The 19,819-nt window shown below is 43.6% G+C and overlaps 1 protein-coding gene across 1 annotated transcript in view; it reads right to left on the bottom strand.

The window, feature by feature from the left end:
* Positions 1–19,819, bottom strand: part of NTN1 (netrin 1) — a 247,906-nt gene that overhangs the window by 166,373 nt on the left and 61,714 nt on the right. The gene's annotated exons all lie outside the window — the stretch shown is intronic.

Raw genomic sequence — 19,819 nt, 5'->3', positions numbered from 1 at the left:
TGCGGGATCGGGCAGTGTTTCGTTCTGCTGTGCATGGGGTCGCTATGAGTCGGAAACGACTCGACGGCACTTAACAACAACAACAACAACAAAGATAGTCAAGATATTAGTAGTTTAAAAAAGCAGAGTACAGAATAATCTTTGTTTGAATGTAAAATCTTTTTTTTTTCAAAAAACTGGATGTATTTCCGTATTATAAAGTAAACTGGAGGTGTATATACCAAAATGTAAACTGTATATGTACCCCCAAAAAATCACTGCCATCAAGTCGATGCTGACTCAAAGACTACCTAGAAGGTTTCTAAAGCCGTAAGTCTTTACAGAAGCAGACTGCCTTAGCAGACCAGCTGGTGGGTTCACACCACTGTTAGCAATAGAGCGCTTTAAGACTGTGTCACCAGGACACCTGTATACCAAAAGTTTCCCTGAATAATAGGATTACAGGTGATTTTCTTTTTCTTTCTTTCTTTCTTTTTTAAGCTTAGCTACATTTTCTAAATGTTCTAAGGTAAATATACTTCTGAAATAAGAAAAACATTTTAAAAGTTATTTGTCCCATGAGGTTCTGTGAGCTTCTTGGATTTGATTTCTTGGTTTGGAGGTTGAGGGTTCTGGTTTCATGGGACATCACAGTTAATTGGCCTAATAACATGTTTAGTGCTTCTGTTCAACCTCTCTTGCTTCGCTGTTGCGTAATGCCTTGGGTCTTAAAAATTTGCAAGCGGCCATCCCAGACGCAATTGGTCTCCATTTGCCTGAAGCAATAGAGGAAGGAAGAGAATCAGGAGCAGGAGGAGGAAATGAATGTGGATAAGGAGCTCTGGTGGCACAGTACCTAAGGCATTTGACTGCTAACCAGAAGGCGGGTGGTTCAAAGCCACCAGAATCCTCAGTGGCAGTGGGTTTGGTTTGTGTGGTTTTGGGGGTTTTGGAAGGTGTGGCTAATTGCCTCCATGAACAACTAACTGTTTCCTTTGCCTTAAGACCAGAAGAACTGGATGGTGCCTGACTACCATTATTGAACATTTTGATCAAAGAATCTATAGAAGAATCCTGATCAAAAGGGGAGAAATGCAGAACAACATCAAAATTCTCATGGACTCCAGACTTTCTGGAGCCATGAAGGTTAAATGAACCCTGAAACTGCCGCTCTGAGATAATGTTTAAACCTTAAACCACAAATAGCCCCTCAAGTCTTCTTAAAACCACAGTTTAGCTCAACTAGTAAAAAAAAAATCCATCTTGATGATTATGTTCTTTTAAGAACAATCTACCTGGGATCAAATTGACAACAGCAACTCAAAAGATCAGACAGGAACCTTAGAGGGCAGTGAATTTCTGTTACCAGGGGAGAAGTAACTCAGAAAAGGAGGGTGAAAACGGCTGTACAACTCAAAGAATGAAATTAACATCATTGACTTGTACATGCAGACACTGTTGAACTGGTGCATGTTTTGCTGTGTATATTCCTGACAACAACAACAATAACAAAATAAAGAAAAATTAAAAAAAAATTCACACTGGGGGAAAAAAAGTTATTTGTCAAAGAAAGACTGACACAAAATAGCTCCCTTCTAAAACCTTGGGGGAGGAGCTTGGGTTCTTTGGAAAAGTCACTTAAGAATAACAGCTCACTCACTGATAATTGCCAAAGAAAAGAGGTGTTATTGTAGAAAGTGAGACATAACCAAACTCTGGAGACCTTTCCTTTGGCACTGCCAACTCGGTAGCCTGGCATTCAAAGGCTTTTTAAACTGGCTATTCTTTCAAGCCCACCTCCCTTTGCCGGTTCACCTGGCCCTGGCCTTCCTCTCCCAGGTTCCTGGGCTGAGAGGTTCCGTGGGAGGACGCAGGAGGCGGCACCAAGGTTGCCTGGCTCCTGCCAGCACTGCTCTGCCTTCACCACCTCGGGCTCCACAAACACCCCAAGAGCAGCTGAGCCTTCTTGCTGCCTGCCTAGCTCCCTGCCCCCTTCTCTTGGCTCCCAGTCTGTGGCAGCATTTGACTTTCTAATTCTTCCTTCTTTATAACAAAAAGCTAAATGTTCCCCAGGCACTTGGCCTGGTTTTTGTACCCAAGCAGAGAGATGGCCAGGGAAGGAAGGCAGCAAGAGGCCAGTCCCAGCAGTCTCCAGAGCAGCAGCCTCGCACCCATCAGGCTTCATAAACCAGCATCGACTTCGCCATCTCTCTGCTCATAAATGACAGCAGACGTTAAATGACTTTCTTGCTTCATGTCCCAGAGTGAGTCCTTAACTGCTCTGGAAAGGAAGAAAAAAATCAACAGTCTACCTCAGGACGCCCATGCCCTGGTTCCTACCGAAAGATGAAGCAACACCTAAAGTTGGGAGGAAGCAAGTGTGAACACCATGCCCTCTCCACTGACCCACTGGCCTGGCCTCAGATGCTCATCTCCTCACACTTGCTCTCAACCCCAAAGGGCAGACAATGGGTAGACATGGGCCTGGGATTCCTCAGGATGGAAAAGAGCAGTGTTAATTTTGCTTAGTAACCCTGCTGCCGTGTTACAGCTTTGTTAGTGTGTTTTTTTGTTAGTGTGTTTTGTTTTGTTTTGTTTTTTTCTTTTAAATTTATTTGGGCACTCTAACAAGTCCATGCCAGAAATGGCAGGAGGCTGCTGGAGGGAGCCAGGTTGTAAAAGGGAGATGAAACCCCTGACTGGAAAAAGACTATCAGAGGCAAGGAGCTACAGCTGCGAACACAAAGTTGTGTCTCCAGGTCTGTGGTTTGGGGTGAGCCGGAGGGAGATGGTCCCAGAGTGGCCGAGCCACTGACGTTCAGGGTGGCCTTAGCAGGAAGGGGAGGCATTAGAGCAGGTGTCCTCAGGAGGGGTAATTAACATTCACATTCCAACCAAGAGTGAGAAACTTCCCGGAGACGAGAATAGGGAGCATCTGAAGACATTTTAGGTAGGACTTCCATTATCTTTGGGGGAAAGAAAAAGTTTTAGAAATGGACAGTAGTGATGGCCACGATGCGGTAAACATAAAGTCATTGCACTGTACACTTCCAAATGGTTAAAACATCAAATTTTATGTTAAGAATCCCGTAATCCCTGTAATCTCAGGCAATCCCGAGATTACAAACGAGCTCCGTTCCTAACTCTGTCTTTAAATCGAATTTGTGTGTAAGTCAGAACAGTTAGGTACAGGTTGTATGTTCGATGCTGTTGTTAGCTGCTACGGAATTGGCCCCCGGCTCGTGTTACCCTGTGCAGAACAGAACAAAACCTTTCCCAGTCCTGTGTCATTCCCATGGCCAGCTGTGGACTGGACTGCTGTGATCCGCAGGGCTTTCACTGGCTCATTGTCAGAAGAAATCGCCAGGCCTTTCCTCCTACTCTGATGTAGTCTGTCAGCTCCACTGAAAGTGCTCACCATCACAGCAATGTGCAGGCCTCCACTGACAGAGCAAATGAGGTGCATTGTTCACAAACCACCCAAGTCCCCTGCATAGAAGGCGAGAATTCTACCACTAAACCACTGATGCTTCATATCTATTTTACCACAATAAAAATAATTCCCAAAACATGGAGCTATAAAAAATAGTCAACATGAAGTAAAATTAAAAGGCCATTTAATTAAAAATAAATAAAACTTCCTATATTGCCTACTTTATCAGCAAGAAATTGTCATCATCCTGACTGATCAGGCTGAATGATCAGGTATGTCTAGGCAGAGGGGAGTCTGCCCATGACCATGTGTATGGTTAGGAGAGAATGTTTCTACATTTGTATTTGTGTATACTATAAGAATGTCCAGGTGTACAGTAGAGCTGACAAGGGGCAAGGTTGTGGTGGCTTGGCCACACCCAGCCATCTGGAGGGAGCAAGTAATTGGACCATGGGCTTGGAACAATGGTTGCAGGAGACATCAAGCTCACTTGGCATAACAACATAATAAACGTTGTTCTACATCTTACATTGGCAACTGGGACCTTAAAAGATTGCAAGCCAACTATCTAGATGCAACAATGGGTGTCTTCTCGTCCAGAGCAAAGAAGAATGAAGAGAACCAGAGAAGTATGGAAACAATTAGTTCAAAGGACTGGTAGACCATGCGACCCTCAGTCTATATGACCATGAGACCAGAAGAACTAGATGGTACCCAGCTACCACTGTCAACAACTCGGAGAGGGATCCATTCAAGAGATCCTGGATAGAGTGGGACAACAATGTGGAAAAGAACTCAAGATCATAAAAAAGGACCAGGTTTGCTGGTCTGATAGAGCCTGGTGAGACCCCTGAGACTATGGTTCCCAGCCACCTTTCACATCTGGAACTGAACTCACGCCTGTGGCTTCTAGCCAAACAATAAACAGGCCTATGGGGTAAACATTTACATCAGGTAGATATACTCCTTGGAGCAATCAATCATGGGAGAACAGAAAGGCAACATTTGCACAGGGAGACAGCTTGGGGGGGGGGGCGCGGGAGGGCATGGGCGGGAAGGACACAGGGAAGAGGTAACTACGGAGGAAGTGAGAAGAGAGCTGTTACACTGTGGGGAATTGAAGTCAATATCATGAGACAAAATATGTATGAACTGCTATATGGAAATTGAATTTGCTCTGTAAATTTTCACTCAAATCACAATGAAAATTAAAAAAAGAAAGAAGTTGTCATCGTCCAGAACCTTGCTCTAATTTGTTTATCAAAGCATAAAGAGGAGAAAAGAAAAGAGTAACTAAAATGTGTGCTGTTAATTTATTAATAAAGAGTTAAAGTGCAAATTGGGCTTCTTATGCCTGGTTTTCTCAGTTCTCCACCACAGAGGAAAGTCTGTCTCCTAGGTCGGGCATGAGGACTTTAAATAAGTCACCACCATTCTGATGGCGGCCACCCAAGAGCCAGGCATGGTGCTGGGAGAAATTAATCAGCAAACCCAACCGTTTAAATAGTTCAGACACATCCCGCGTGGCAGGGCTGGACAGGTGCGAGAGAGGGCTTCACGACGGTCAGCCACAAGGAACCCAAAGCATGGCTGTTTCTCTGTGTTTGGGGTTGCTCAAACTCTTGATACTGGAAGATGAACAGATTTCCAACCCTGAGGTCCTCCACGCCTGTTTCCAGCCAGCTCGGAAATAGTTACCGGGCTCAGTCAATCTGTCAGCCCTGTCTGAAAGCCCACAACCTGCAAAGAAGATAATTGAAGCAGAAAAATCCTCCATCTGCGCTATCTGAACGTGTTCCAGGCTTCTGGGTCTGCACCGAGGTCTCAGTCCTCACAGGCACAATCCACCTGGGAGTGGTGTGGAGCCCAGACTCTGGGCCCATCCGCCCATCTGTCTGTGGCACCTACTTGGTGTTCGTCACTGCGGTGTTAGGAGCTCCAGAGGACTGCACAGCATCTCAGCTGTCAGGGACCTCTGAGGACATCTACGTCCAACCCTTCACTTCCTCGAATGGAAAGTGAGGTCCAGAGAGGGGCAGGGATTGACCCAATGTCACACAGTAAATCAGTGATAAAGCTGGGCCTAAAGCCCAGACCTAGGACAAACAGTTAATGCAGTCGGCTGCTAACCAAAACGTTGGTGGTTCAGGTTCATCCAGAGGTTCCCCAAAAGAAAGGCCTAGCAATCTTCCTTCAAAAAAATCAGCCAAAGGACAGAATGGTGTGTTCCGGCAAGATGATAGAATAGGCAGACAAGCTACACACACCCTCTGCAACAAAGCAATGAGAAACCAATTGAAACAGGTACTGAAGATGACCCTGAGCTCTGAAGGCAAGGATAAAGAAGTGGATTAAATACCAACTTGTAGAAGCACCTGAGTGAAACAGTGAATAAGGAGACAAACAGAGGAGCAGACTTCCGGTTATCCTGAGGGCACAGCCATTTTGAACATTTCCTGATAGCAACCTGAGAATTGGCTCTGCTCACCAAGGACTGTACAGGCAGGTACTGCATTGGTGCCTGACGCCCAGAAGGGAGAACAGCGAGGAAGGGGAGAGGCAGACCTGTGGACTGCCGGTGGCTGTCCTGAGGGCACAGCCATTTTGGATGTTTCCAAGCAGCTGGCACCAGCGCTGCCATTTTGAGTGTGTGCAAGAGGTGTTCTTGCTTGGATTGTGGGAGTGGGTTCCACCTGCTGAGGACAGCATGGACAACCACACTGAAGACTGACAACTGGACAGGTGTGATATTCCCCTTGTACCTCTTGTGCCCCACACACTCTTGGTAAACAGAGGTGTGGCTGACCCACCCCCTCGCCCCCACCTCCACCCACCTTTCTGACCTGCAGAGGTTCCATCCTGATCTGTACCATGACAGAGCCTGGGTGCCATGCCCTGACCCCCACAGATTTGTTTTTCTTTGTTTCTAAATTATTCTTCTTATCTTCCTTTCTTCCTCATTTTTTTTCTCTTTCCCTTTCATGGTTCCCTTCCTTTTTCTTTCTTTTGGTTCTTCCCATCCCTTGTTTTTCCTGTTACAGTTTTCCCTATTCTTTTACTCTTGCTCTTTTCTCTTATTCCTCCCTCCCCAGATATTGTGCCTTTTTTGGTTTTCCCTCTTTTTCTCATTATCATTCTTTCAACTTTTGAAAATATATTTTGAAATTTTTTCTTATTTATTGCATTTTTCTTTTTATTTTGTGATTGTTCCTGTTTGTTTATGCGGTTTGAGTTTTTGTTCTTGTTTTTTTCCAGTGGTTTTTATTTATTTATTTATTTATTAGTCTAACTGACAGCAACCAATTCCCACACAACCCAACCATACCTGCACCTCCTGCAGCCCCACCTACTGAGTGAAGGCAACCACATGCTTTTGCACCAACTGACCAATGACAGACGGCAGTCAATACCAGCTCAACTCACCTTCAACAGCTCTTTAAGAACAGCTAACAGAGATCTGTGCATACACTCTCATTCTCTATCACATCCACCAGGAGACAGGGGGTGAGTGCCTAAGTGCTAACAAGTAGTGAATAGAGGAGGGCAGTACCCTGCTCACACAGATATATAAAAAAATAAATAAATGAATAAAAGGAAATAAAAGTATCTCACATAAATCAGACCATCATACAACCACAATTTAAACATAAATATAACACCACCACAATATCTCAGAGATAACAGACCATCACAGTCCACACAAGAAAGCAACATAAAGTAGTAGAAACAAGGGACCAGGATACAAACCCAGAAAACATCCCTGAGGAAGAAGCAGCTTTCGAACTCCCTCATAAGAAATTCAAAAGCATTATATTTGGTACCTTGAATGGACTGAGAGATCAAGGAAAATACTGACAAGATCAAAGAAAACACTGACAAGATTAAGGAAAACACAGACAAAACTCTAAAACAATTTAGGGAAACAATACAAGAACAAATTGAAAAAACAAACAAAAAATCAGAAATGATATAAAAACAACAAACAGAAATCTGGAAGATTAATACTAAAATTTTAGAAATAGATAACATATCAAATGGGCAAAGGAGTGGAATCAAATCAATGGAAGACAGAATTAGTGAGATTGATGACCAATACCTCAATACTACTTTGGTAAGGGATCAATCAGAAAAAAATATCAAAACAAAATGAGGAAAGTCTAAGATTCATATGGGATACTATCAAGAGGAATAACCTATGTGTAACTGGAATTCCAGAACAGAAGAGACAGATAAAACCACAGAGAAAATTGTCTAAGATTTAGTGGAAGAGAATTTCCCTAATATGATGAAAGACGAGAATATATCCATTCAAGAAGTTCAATGAATTCCAAACATGACAGACCCCAAAACAAAATCACCAAGACATATCATCATCAAATTCACCAAAACCAAAGAGAAAGAAAGAATCCTGAAAGCAGCATGGGAAAAACAAAAAGTTACCTACAAAGGACAACCAATAACACTAAGATCTGATTTCTTGGCAGAATCCATGCAGGCAAGAAGGCACTGAGATGATATATGTAAAACCCTGAGACAAAAAAAAAAACTCCAACCAATAATTATATACAGAACAAAACTGTGTATCAAATATGAGGGTGAAATTAGGATATTTCCAGGTAAGCAGAAATTAAGGGAATTTGTTAAAACCAGATCAACATAGAAAAGTATGGAATCCTCCCAAATTCATTTTATGAAACAAGTATAACCCTGATACCAAAACCAGGCAAAGACACCACTAGAAAGGAAAACTACAGACCAATATCCCTCACGAATATAGATGCAAAAATCTTCAACAAAATCCTAGCCAGTAGACTCCAACAACGTATCAAAAAAATAATACATCATGACCAAGTGGGATTCATGCCAGGTATGCAAGGATGCTTTAACATTAGAAAATACAATCAACATAATCCATTATATAAGTAAAATAAAGGAAAAGAACAATGTGATCTTATCAACAGATGCAGGAAAGGCATCTGATAAAATCCAACATCCATTCCTGATGAAACCTCTCAGAAAAACAGGAACAGAAGGGAAATTCCTCAACATAATAAAGGATATAGATGCAAAACCAACAGCCAACATTATTCTCAATGAAGAGAGACTGAAACCATTCCCCTTGTGAACAGAAAGCAGACAAGGATGCCCTCTATCTCCACTTCTACTCAACATTGTATTGGAAGTCCTAGCCAAGGCAATAAGGCAAGAAAGAGAAATCAAGGGCATCCAAATTGGTAAGTAAGAAGTCAAACTATCCCTATTTGCTGATGATATGATCCTAAACATAGAAAACCCAAGGGACTCAGTAAGAAAACTACTGGAACTAATTGAGAGATTTAGCATCATGGCAGGATAACAAGATCAACATCCAAAAATCAGTTGGATTCCTCTACACCAGCAAAGAGATTACTGAAAAGGAAAGAAGGAAATCAATACCATTTACAATAGCTAACAAAGGATATGATACTTGGGAATAAATCTTACCAGGAACACAAAATACCTATACAAAGAAAACTATAAAACACTACTTCAAGAAACTATAAGAGATCTACATAAATGGAAGAACATACCATGCTCATGGATAGGAAGATTGAACGTTGTGAAAATGTCAACACTACCCAAAGCAATCTATACATTCAATGCAATCCCAATCCAGATTGCATCAACATTCTTTAAAGACATGGAAAAACCAGTCGCTAATTTTATATGGAAAGGAAAGAGACCTCGGAGAAGCAAAACAGTACTGAAGAAGAACAACAAAGCAGAAGGTCTCACACTCCCAGATCTCAAAGCCTACTATATAGCCACAGTTGTCAAAACAGCCAGGTATTGGTACAACAACAGACACATAGACCAGTGGAACAGAATTGAGAACCCAGAATAGATCCATCCATCTATGGTCAGCTGATCTTTGACAATGGGCCAAAATCCATTGAATGGGGGAAGAGATAGTCTCATTAACAAATGGTGCTGGCAAAACTGGAGATCCATTTGCAGATGAAACAAGAGCCACACCTCACACCAGACCCAAAAACAAACTCCAGATGGATCAAAGACTCAAATGTGAAATCTAGAGCTATAAAGTTCCTCAAGGAAAAAAATAGGAGCAAACTTAGAGGCCCTACTTTATGACTCCAACCATAAGCCAAGAAGCACAAACAGCAGAAGATAAACTACACGATTGGGACCTTCTAAAAATTAAATTCTTATGTGCATCAAAAGACTCCTCCAAAAGAGTAAAAAGAGAACCTACAGAACAGGAAAAAATATGTGGCAATGACATTGAACAAAGGACTTATCTCTAAAATTTATAGAAAACTCCAACACCTCAACATCAAAAAGACAAAAACTCAACTTAAAAATGGACAGAAGATATGAACAGATACTTCACCAAAGATCTTCAGGCAGCCAACAAACACATGAAGAAATGTTCGTGATCATTAGCCATTAGAGAGATGCAAGTCAAAACAACCATGAGAGGCCATCTCACCCAGCAATAATAACAAAGTTCAACAAGACAGAAACTAACAAATGCTGGTGATGATATGAAGAGATTGGAACTCTCATACATTGCTGGTGGGACTGTGGATATTAGTATGGTGATTCCTTAAAAAGTTGGAAATGGAAATACCGTTTGATCCAACAATCCCATTACTAAGTATATATCCTGAAGAAGTGAGAGGCAGGACACAAACAGATACACAAACACCCATGTTCATCACAACACTATTCACCATAGCAAAGAGATGGAAACAACCTAAGTGCCCATCAACCAAGGAATGAAAAAACAAACTGTGGTATATGCATATAATGGAATAGTATGCAGCACTAAAGAATAATGTCGGATCTGCAAAACACCGCAGAATGTGGATGAACTTGGAGGACATTGTGCTGATTGAAATAAGTCAATCACAGAAGGACAAATACTGTATTATTAGTCCACTACTGGAAAAAGTCAAGGAAAGGTTTATACATAGAAGAAAACTTTCTTTGTTAGTTACCTCTGTAGCACAAATGGTTAAGTGCTCAGTGGCTAGCTGAAAGGTTATGGGTTCAAGTTTCCCCAGAAGCATCTCAAAAGAAAGGCCTGACAATCTACATTAGAAAGGTCACAGCCTTTGGAAACCCTCTGGAGTACAATTCTGTTCTGATACACATAGGTTCACCATGAATTGGAATGGACTCCATGGCAACTGGTTTGTTTTGTTTTGTTAATTTACTTCAGCCGATGTTATTTTGAGGTCTCTGAGTTACAATAAGGAGCCCTGGTGGTGCAATGGTTAAAGTGCTTGGCTGCAGACAGAAACGTTGGCAGTTTGAACACACCAGCTGCTCCTTTGGAGGAAGATGTGGCAGTCTGCTTCTGTAAGATTCTAAAACCCAAATAACCCACTGCCATGGAGTCGATTCTGACCCATAGCGACCCCCATTGGGTTTCCAAGGCAGTAAATCTTTACAGAAATAGATTGCTCCATCTTTCTCCCACCAAATGGCTGGTGGGTTTGTACCGCCAACCTTCTGGTTAGCAGCCAAATGTCTTAAGCACTGTGCCACCAGCCTTGGAAACCCTATGGGGTATAGTTCTACTCTGTCCTATAGGGTCTCTATGAGTCAAGATCAACCTAATGGTGATGAGTTTGGCGTGTGTGTGTGTGTGTGTGTGTGTGTGTTACAATAATGAAGACTGCTTGCCCAGGTCACAAAGCCCATTTTGTTTGTTCCTTTCCATAGCATGCATAATTTTTATCTGGTAGCTATAATACATTATCATTTGGGGCTGAAATGTATCTCACTCAGGCTCTATTACTGGTACAAGGGCACATAGCTGCTGCCTTCACTCTTGTTATTATAAGTAACAGAACCAAAAATCCAATTGCCCGTAAGTCAATTCCAACCCCTGGTGACTTCATGTGTGCTTTCAATAGCTCCACAGAGTTTTTAATGGTTGGTTTTTTGGAAGTAAATCACCAGTCCTTTCTTCCAAGGCACCGCTGAAGCAAGAGTTATAAGCTGCAAAGAACAAAACCAAAGCTAAAGAGGCCCATAGAAGCTGCAACAAGTCCAGAGGCCTCCTCGCACCAATGCTGTGTAGTGTGGCAGGAAAGAACAGCCAACACTCAAGGGAAACTGGTCCCCAGATGGAAATCCCCTGCTATAAATCTCCTGCACACCCCTCGAGGGCCACCCGTGACAGCATCTTGTGAAAACACCACTCTGGTGGCTGTTTCTACGTGGCAATGATGATAGTTTGGGGTTTGGGTTTCCCCCCAACAAAACGACTAGACAAAACAGCTTCTTTTTATTCAAATCATCCTGTGTCTTTGTGAAAAGTTTCTCTTGCTATTCCCTGCATGTTTGTGGCGGCTACAAGCATATTTTATCTCATGCAAGACACGTGCTCCTGAAGTTAACAACAACCTGCATTTCCACAAACCTTACACTTTCAAAAATGTATCTGATGAGATTTACATTTAAAGGAGTGCTATTATGAATCTCTATATAAAAGTGGATCATCACCTCCACTGTATTTGCTTTTTAAACCTGGATTTCACGTCCCCTCCCCAAGCAGCAGCTCTTTTTAGGTCACCCAGTGTTGTTGCTGTTATGTGCCCTTGAGTCAGCCCTGACTCATAGCGACCCCTCCTTGGGTTTCCAAGGCAGTATCACTACGGAAGTAGATTGTCCAACCTTCCTTCCAAGGAGTGGCTGGTGGGTTTGAACCACCAGCCTTCTGGTTAGCACTCAAGAACCTTAGGCACTACGCTACCAGAGCTCCTAGGTCACCCTGTAATTCCTCAATATGCCTCTACAAGTCCAGGGCTCAGAGGTAAGCGCTATAATACATTATCCAAACATACCTGTGTCATGCCAAGATAGGAAGGGTTCCCACTTCTGTAGCAATAGTGCCTAAGGCACATGACTGCTAACCGGAAGGCTGGCAGTTCAAATCCACCAGCCACTCCTTGGAAGGAAGATCGGGCAATCTACTTCTGTAGAGATACCACCTCAGAAATCCAAGGAGGGGTCGCTATGAGTCGTATCCAACTCAATGGCAATGAGTTTGGTTTGGGGTTTGATGTACCCTGATGGTGCAATGGTTAAGCACTGGCTGCTAACTGAAAGGTCAGCGGTTCAAAGCTACCAGTGGCTCCAAGGGAGAGAAGACCTGGTGATCTGCTCCTGTGAAGACTTCAGCCTAGGAAACCCTATGGGGCAGTTCTACTCTGTTATACACGTCCACAGTGAGCTGGAAATGACTCAACAGTACACATACACACACCCTGAAGGAAGGAGGCCGTGGTGGTTCAGTGGCAGAACTCTTCCCTTCCACACAGGAAACCCAGGTTCAATTCCTGGCCAACACACCTCATGAGCAGCCACCAGCCATCTGTCAGGCAAGCTTACATGTTGCTACGATGCTGAACAGGCAGACTAAGACAGACTAGGAAGAAAGGCCTGGTGATCTACTTCCAAAAATCTACCAATGAAAACCTTATAGATCACAACAGTCCAACCCACAACTGCTCATGGGGACAGTGTAGGACCAGGAAATGTTTCATTCTGTTGTGCACAGGTCACCATGAGTTGGGAGCAGACTCCACAGCAGCTAACAACACGTGCCAAGTAACAGAAACCTCAATTCTAAATGGCTTACACAATTTAGAGGATTTCACAGATTTGGATTACTGAAAGGTCCAAGGCAAAACTGGTTTCATTCAGAGAGGTCATCAAGAACTTGCTTTCTTTTCTCTGTTCACTAGGCCTTCAGGTTGTTGGTGTCATCCTAGGGCGACTGTCCCTTGTGGTGCAAAAACAGCTGCAGAAATTCTAGGCTTCATTTCCATATACCACATCATTCAAGGTAAGAGAGAAGACTGTCTTCCAGAATTTCCCCAAAAGAGTTAGGAACTTTCTTTCACAAAAGCCTCCAGGCAATGCCCCTTGAAATCTCATTCATTAGACCACACTAAATCACATGCCCACACCTGAACCAATCCCTATAGCCAGGGAAACGTCGTGTGTTGATTGGCTTAGATCTGGTTTATCTAAGGACAGAACAATCTGTTGGGTTAGACAAATCCAGTACAATTCCCCCACTATGCCCCCAGCACTCCTCTCAGCTTCTAGGTGAGCCACAGACCACATACAGAAGAAGGATGAAATGGGCACTGGGGAAACGATCAGTGTGTCCTGTGACCTCTCTGTTTCTAGACAGCTACAGTGATCTAAGATTACATTAGCTTTCTTTGGCAGCCCCATCCATGGCTGACTCATATAAATCTTCCTTTCAACTAAAACCCTTAAGTCTCTCACATGTGCTGTTGATAATATGAGTATCCATCATTTTGTAATGGTGCAATTCAATTTTTTTTTTTGGGGGGGAGTGGGATCTAAGGCAAAGATTTCAAATTTTTTCACCTGATTAGATTGGCTCCATGATTTTAGTAAGTCAAGATCATTTGGTAAACTGGTTCTGTTATCCAGACTTTAATAATAACAGTAAAACCCTTACGACTAATCTCTGCTTATGACCAATCTCACCAGATCATCTTACACTTTCCCTTCTGTGTTAGTTACCTAGTGCTGCCTTAACAAAAAATGTCACAAGTGAGTGGCTTTGAAAAAAGCCTCTCACAGTTCTGGAGGCTGGAAGTCCGAATTCAGGGCACTGGCTCTAGGGAAAGGCCCTTCTTTGTCTGTTTCAGCTTCCAGTCCAGACAACCAAACCCACTGCCACTGAATCAATTCCAACTAGTAACCATCCTATAGGATAGAACAGAACTGCCCCATAGGGTTTCCAATGCTGTAACTCTTTACAGAACCAGACTGCCACATTTTTCTCCCACAGAGTGGCTGGTAAGTTCAAACCTCCAACCTTTGGGTTTGCAGCTGAGTGCTTTAACCACTATGCCACCAGGACTCCTCTCAGCTTCTAGGAGATGCCGGCAATCCTTGGCATCCTTAAGCTTGTCCATGTCTCTGCCACTGTCATCACACAGGATCTTCCTCCTGTGTGTCTCAAACCAAAACCCAAACTCACTGCCGTTGAGTCAGCTCCAACTCATAGCGACCCCTCCCTGGGTTTCCAAGGCAGTATCGCCACGGAAGTAGATTGCCCAACCTTCCTTCTGAGGAGTGGGTGGTGGGTTTGAACCACCAGCCTTCTGGTTAGCAGTCAAGTGCCTTAAGCACTACACCACCAGAGCTCCCTGTGCATGTCTATTCTGCTGTTTTTGTAAGACACCCACGTCTAGGCCTCATTAACATAACAGAAGAAAACTCCTATTTCAAACAGGATCTATTTACATGTACAGAGGTGAGGACTTCCATATAACTTTTTTGAGGACACAATCGAATCCCTAACGCCTTTTCTCTGTCAAAGCCACCAACTTATGTGCACAAGAAGGAGTGTCCTTGCAGCTGCCAGGCTCCTTGTAGCATTCTGAGCACTCCTGTGTTTACCAGGCTGTTGTATATGTTGTCAACACGTTTAAAACAGTGTCAAAAGTTGTGTCGTTTCTATGGAAACTAAGTTGGAAAGATTCTACAAAAGTAAGTTACTAATTTGAAAAAGAAATGCTGTCTAATGAGGTATGGGAGAGATACTCAGAAAAGACTGAGGGAATATTATTTTTTTAAAATATGATTCTGAACTCAGATAACTTCACAACCTTCTCTAAGTAATCACTTCACTTTAATGAAGCTGAAATGGAAGGCTGTAGACAATGCATTATGGGCAAGGTTTATACATAAGACAAGACAGAACCCAACCAACAGATCCACATGCAAAGAAAAAGTCTTGGCCCTGCATCAAAAGCTTGGCATTAACACATCTTAAGTTAAAATAAAGTATTTTAATATGTATCTGACTTATATTATCCAGCCAACTATTGCCTTCAACTCTATGACATTAAAGAGTTTCCCCAATGGCTATCCTCCCTCCCCACTACAGCTTCCTGCCATTCATAAATTTGGCCAGCGTATCATCAATCTTCTCCTCAAAGGGCTAAAACTGTGGAGAAAGGCAGGCCTGAGACTAGAGTTCTCTCTACACCTCAGGTCAGCTTCGATGTAGATGTGCCATGTTGGGAGGCAATACCTTATGACAAAGTGTGGTTCTGAGGTACAGGTAGGAATGGAGAGGAAGGTCAGGGGTGAGAAGATTAGTCCAGAAGAGTCTAAAGTGAAAAGAGCCTGGGTATTGGCAATAAGAATAGAAAGGGACAGGAGTAAATGGGGCATAACAGAGGGATAATTCAACAAGACTGGGTGAGTGGTTGAGAAGTCAAAGAAGAGAGTGAGGCTCCTGGGTGACTCTCGTTGACATAAACAAAGAAGACCGCAAGGGAAGGGCATTTGGGTTAGCAGGTTGAAAAGATCCATTTCAAATATCCTGAGCTTGAGATAACAATACTTGATGTCTGAAGACAGACTGGAACCTAAATGGATAATTTGAAATCATCTACATCTCAACCACAAGGGTGAATGGGGTCTTTGAGACAAAAAGTATGGAGAGTTAAGCAGATGGCAAGGCTCACCTCCAGAAACACTCATCTTTCAGGAGCTGGAGAAGAAGGGCAAGTCAAGAAGAGAGACAGGCAAAGCCCGAGTAGATGTGGAGGAGAGCAGGCAAGTGAGTACACGATCCCTGAAGCCAAGGCTAAAGAGAGTTTCAAAAGAGAAGGAGGGGTCATTATGGCCAAAGCCTCAGAGCGGTTAAACAGGACAAGAGCTAGATGGGGCCACTGGACTTTTCTATCAAGGTCATTGGTTATCTCAGTTTAACAGTTTCAACAGTGTGCTGAAGACAGACGACAACCTGTGGACAGACAGCAGGGAACCAGGAATTATGGCAGCCTTTGGAGAGCACACCTTCGGAGGTTAGTAAGGCAAAGTGAGAATCAGAAAAGCAGCTAGAAGACTGCCAAGTCAAGGGGATAGTTTTCAAGGCCAAAAAAAAAAAAAAAAAAATCACTTAACATTGATGTCATCAATACAGTGAGGAAGGAGAAAAGAAGCTCCCCACCCCACCCGTTGTGCAAATCACTGTGTAAAGGGAATAGGAAAAGCTTAAGGCTCAAGAAGAAACGTTTCAGATGCTAACGCAGGCAGGGTGGAGGAAGATGGCACACGAGCCATCAAGACTAACCCACTGGGCGTCTGCCACCCCAACAAGGACAAACCCCAACATCAAAGAGCAGTGATAGGGGAGCTGCAGAAGAGGTACTGTTGTAAGGACCTCACCTGTGGGCTCCAAAAAAAGATCCTGGGAGCCATGTGTGGCCAAACTTCTGCTTCTTTGTCACTGGGGGACCTGTTTCCCACCACTAAGTCTTCTCTCCCAAAGCTCAAAGCAGATGTCTCAGAAAGAAGCCAAAGAGCTATCAGGACTATAGAAGCCATCTAGGCATGCCTAGATGTTTGATTTCTTTCCATAGGGACTCAGCTGGTGTGACAGTTGGAGCTGTGTGTCAACTTGGCTGGACCACAATTCTGTGTGGTTTAAGCAATTGCGATGTGGGTTGTTCCCATGATGGGATCAGATGTATATGTTTTGAGCAGCCTATCAGTTGAAAGGGAGTTTCCCTAGGGGTGTGGCCTGCTTCCAGTATATTTATGGACATCCTGGGAAAAGAGATACTCTTCTGTGGATCGGGATTCTGTTGTGCTGCCTACAACTGTCCATGAGCGAACAATCCACCACTCGGCCTGGAGGTCTTCGATTCGTCATTCGTCGTTGGAGTCAACACCCAGTATACTGCCTGCCAACCTCGAGCTCATCAGCCCCTGCTGCTGCTTGAGTCAGGAAAAGCCTCCAGCTTGACGTTTGATCCAAGAACTTGGGACTCGCCAGCTTTTATAAGGGTGTGTTTTCCTAAGATAAATATCTCTTTCTCTCTCTCTCTATATATATAAGCTTTACTGGTTTTGCTTCTCTAGAGAACCCAGTCTAACACAGCTGGATTATCCCAGACCTCTTAAGTCAGTTTCTATGTACACCAAAGAAAGGTTCAAAGTAATCTGGAAGCATAGGAGAGAGGCCCTAATCCTGTGGTCTTGGGCAAACCACATGACTTCAGATTACCAGCTCCATGCAGACTTTTTTTTTCTGTTTGACTCACTGATATGCCCCCAAACACTCAAAAAAAGGCTAGCACATACTAGGTGCTCCACAAATTCTTATTTTTTGGCTTATTTGTTGAATTCTCTAAGCTAGAGTTTTCACATCCACAAAAGGCAGGCATTTGCTCCTGGTCTCTAAGGTCTCTCCCAAACCAGGGATCATTTTATCTCGGAAACCACATGTATACTGCTTCCACTGTGTTCAGGCCTGGGTCCCATACAGAGCAGGGAACATCCTCCAGGTTGTGGGCACAAGGGCTCTGAGGGTGGGGAATGGATGGATGGATGGATGGATGGACAAAATTCTAAGTGGTGATGGAGTGCTTGGCTATTGTCTGGGACTCTGCTGCAGCCATATCCCAACTCATCTCCTGCTCTGTGTATGTTACAAAAAAAGCAGGAGTTCTCCGAAGCACAGGGTCTGGTCTCGGATTTATCCACCTCACAAATCGTTTTCCTTCCTTCCCAGGAATTTCCTCTCCTAGACTGTTTTATTCTAATAACTTCCAACAGCCCCTATGCTTATTCTGTTTTACATATACTATCTCATTTAATCCTTACAAAAACCCTGCAAGGCAATGGACATTATTAGCCCTACTTTATAAGTAGGGAAACCAAGGTTCAGAAAGGTGATCTACCAGGTCACACAGCCAGTAAGGGGCAGAGCTAGGATTTTAACCCAGATCTACCCAGCCCCATACCATCCTCTGGGCCATACCATTCTCTCCCTCTCCCTTCTTCTAGGAACCTCACATATGAAGTCCAGGACACTATGCTGTCCTTTCTGAGAAGTTCAGAAGGGTGACTCGGGTGATCAAGTTTTCCTTGAAGACACTTCAGGGCAAGTTTATCACAGAAACTCACATTGTTGAAACGTGACATCCAGTTGATTCCAATTCATAGACATTATTATAACAGATGAAAACATTGCCCATCATTTTTTCTCATTCATTTTCTTAGGTTGCCCAGATGTTAGACTCAGGTCCCTTGGTTAATTCCTTCTAGAAAGGGGGACACTGGGCAAGGTGTTCTGGAACATAAAACCTCAGCCATAAACAACTTCAAATAGCAGTCACTCTGCAATGTTCCAAGGCTGAAACAAAGTGCTCCCAAAGTGTAAGGAGCCTCCCAGGCCCTCTTCTTAAGATGCGGTTGAGATTGTAACAGCCAGAAGACAGAATGCTTGTGCCTCACTACCTACCTGCTCGGAGTTGGACTGGCCTATAAATAAAAGGAAGTGGAGGATGCCACATCTCTCTCACTTTTGGGTCCCTGCACTAGTGGTCCCCTTTCACCTGGCTAACCTCTCCCCTAGGAGCTCTGGTAGCATAGTGCCTAAGGCACTTGACTGCTAACCAGAAGGCTGGCGGTTCAAACCCACCAGCCACTCCTCGAAAGGAAGGTTGGGCATTCCTACTTCTGTAGTGATACTGCCTCGGAAACCCAAGGAGGGGTCGCTATGAGTCGGGGCCGACTCGACGGCACATAACAACAACAACAACAACCTCTCCCCTGGTGGTCGAATAGCAACCTATGCTTCCTCTGTTGCTTCATCCCAGCTTATGACACTTACCCGTCTAACTCCCTATGAGACTTCACCCCATGCAGGCAGGGAACACAACTCTTATTTACTACCATATTCCCAGAACCAAGCACAGTGCTTGACACAGAGCAGGAGCTCAAGAAATTTTGGATGGATGGATGGACATACAGACGGATGGAAAAATTCTGAGTGATGACAGGGAATGCTTGACCACTGTCTGTGAAGAAGAACAGCAATGTTGAAGGATGATAATTAAATGTGTTACTGCAGGTCATTACCTTTCCTGGGAGGAGTGCCACACTCCCAACATGGAGCCCAGTGCCCTGCAAGCAGCCATAAACACTACAACTAATATATGATCCTCTAGCATCAGCCCTACTACATCCCCTCAGAGGGATTCTGAGCTTTCCTGCACAGCTGAAATTTTTTGATACCTTGCCTAAAGAAATGGGTGGCTTACACATCATTTCTTCTGCCTTAAATTCCATCTTTCCAAACTTCCTAGGTATTTTATTACCAGTTAATCTTCCCAATCTTTACCTACTTTGTTGTTTCTATTAGAAACATCCACTAACAATAATAATAAGAGTTATGTTGTTGTTGTTGTTGTTATGTGCCATCGAGTCGCCCCCGACTCATAGCGACCCCCCCCTTGGGTTTCCGAGGCAGTATCACTATGGAAGTAGATTGCCCAACCTTCCTTCCGAGGAGTGGCTGGTGGGTTTGATCCTCCAGCCTTC

This window comes from Orycteropus afer, unplaced genomic scaffold (assembly GCF_000298275.1).
Source record: "Orycteropus afer afer isolate SDZICR_OR568_19922 unplaced genomic scaffold, OryAfe1.0 scaffold00330, whole genome shotgun sequence".
NCBI classification, from domain to species: domain Eukaryota; kingdom Metazoa; phylum Chordata; class Mammalia; order Tubulidentata; family Orycteropodidae; genus Orycteropus; species Orycteropus afer.
Note: the sequence above shows the minus strand (reverse complement) of the source record. Positions and strands in the feature narration are given on the sequence as shown.